The following is a 2349-nucleotide window of genomic DNA, read 5'->3' as shown; positions in this document are numbered from 1 at the left end:
CTTAAAACACGAAAGAAGATTACTAAATCATACTAACGTGGAAGCAATACAACTACTAGACAACGCCCAGTATATCAGAAGATTGAAGCGAACCAAACCATACCAATTTATATAAAGTGTTTACCTTTAGTATAAACTATAGCTTAGGTTATAATTTTATAATTGAGGAATACATATTGATGTATATATCTCGCACCCGTCTTGCTTGCAAATTAATCGAAATACAGATGAAATGTAGTAATAAATTAATTTATAATTAAGATTGTACTAAGCATATCTAAAAAATATGTTATTAAAAAAAATCTACTTTATTATTTTTTCGAATCTTTACCATAATTATTAAACTACTGTAAATTAACGATAACAATTTGATGGTTGGAACTGTAAATATAAATTATAATTATTTGATAAACCAGAAACTAGCTAATCTTCTAATCTGATAGTTGATTCTGATCTATGGATAACTGAAACATACATAGACGCCACCGAATATTGTTTCATCTAAGCATTGAATGACCTATTCTATTTTCAAAATACAAAGAAATATATTAATTAAATTGAAGCCTTTCACAATTGTCAATCAAATCCCTTCATGGTTATGTTACAAAACCAAAATCAAATATCTGGTTTCTTGTACATCAAATAATTCGCTGGGCTATGCTTCACCTGGTTAAGGGCAAATTATATATATTAGATTGAAGAATAGGATTTTATTCATTTTTGACGGCTTATTATGTGTACGTTAGGGCAAAATGATGTTTCAAATATTTCTAACAATATTTATGAACACTCGATGTAAGAACTCAAATGTTTTAACTGATGTAAAGACAAGGAAAAGAAACGAAGCAGAGATGTAGCTTAAGGACTCATAGGGGAAACCGTGAAATAAAAGAACAAATGTTTTATGACGATATATTCATCAGTATTTCCACCGCCATCACATATCAAAGTTAATATGTCTGGAATACTCACTCCCTTCAAAATTCATAAATTTTCTTCTAAATATGCTTTGATAAATTCCAGTTTAATTTTTTCTTTAATCTGTTATTTCCTTTGGTTAAAACCATTTTTTATCTGTGAAATATAAAATAAATACCTCTCAGATATGTTTAACTAAATTCAAAAGTAACGTTTGGAATATACTAATTTAATGCTAATTTAAATTTAGATATATAACTAGGAGGACCCATCAGCCCTAACTCAGTCTCTGGTGAAATAATGTTTATACATGTCACTGCTGAATTTTATAGTATATGCACCTTACTACACAACACTACACAAGATCAGATGATTAGATTCTTTTGAGTCTGTGTCACGCTCCCTTGCAATTCTCTTTATTTCTTGACTATAGTATTTGGGTGCACCCACAATACCTCTCAGGACTTTGTTCTGAAAAATTTGTATTTTATTAATGTTACTCTTTGCAGAACATCCCCATAATTGAACTCCGGACATACGGATATAGGTTTCAATATTTGCTTATATAGTAGCAATTTATTATGTACTGATAATTGTGATTTTCTTCCAATTAGCCAGTACATTTTCCTATATTTCAATTCCAGTTCTTTTCTTTTCTTCTTTATATATTCCTTCCAGCGAATTTTTGCATCGTAATTCATTCCGAGATATTTAGCATTGTTGCTATATGGAATAATAGTGTTATTTAATGTTATTGGTGAACTGCACATGTACAGATTTACTTTCATTAATTCTTATTTTCCAAGCTTGTGTCCAATTATTAATATTGTCACTTGCCTGTTGTAATTTTCGTGGGGCTTCTTCACTCTTGTCCCCGACAGCTATAATCGCAGTATCATCAGCAAATGTAGCCATCGTGATATTTTCCATTTGTGGTATATCACAAATGTAAAGTAGATAAAGCATTGGTCCCAGTACACTTCCTTGTGGTACTATTGCTTTAGCTTCCTTTATTGTAGAATTAAATTCTTCTTGCTTGACTCTAAACATTCTAGTTGCAATGTATGATTTTAATAGTTAAGTTAACTAAAAGATATAACGTAAGGTTATTTTAAATTATAACTATCTAGTTACATTATATTTTCATTCCACTAACTGCATAACGCTTGATAAAACTATGTATCTAGTATAGGAATTAATAATTTTCCTTGGAGTAATTGATACTTAATGTCCATTTTATATTATTTCTATATGAGAGCAAATAACTGTCGATGCATCAAAACTATCTGTCGATAAACAAAACAAGTTGGTGCTATGAATGAAAAAAAAATTTTAATTTTGGAAGATTTATAATTATATAATTAATACAGAAATTAACTCACCTCGAAATTACGGATTAACAATAATGTATGTGGATAGTTTGAAACTAAA

The sequence above is a fragment of the Rhynchophorus ferrugineus genome, unplaced genomic scaffold (assembly GCF_030347505.1).
Source record: "Rhynchophorus ferrugineus isolate W39M unplaced genomic scaffold, kcgeb_rfMv2 rfM3, whole genome shotgun sequence".
Classification (NCBI taxonomy): Eukaryota; Metazoa; Arthropoda; class Insecta; order Coleoptera; family Curculionidae; genus Rhynchophorus; species Rhynchophorus ferrugineus.
The sequence above is the reverse complement of the archived record's forward strand: the minus strand, read 5'-3'. Positions refer to the sequence as shown.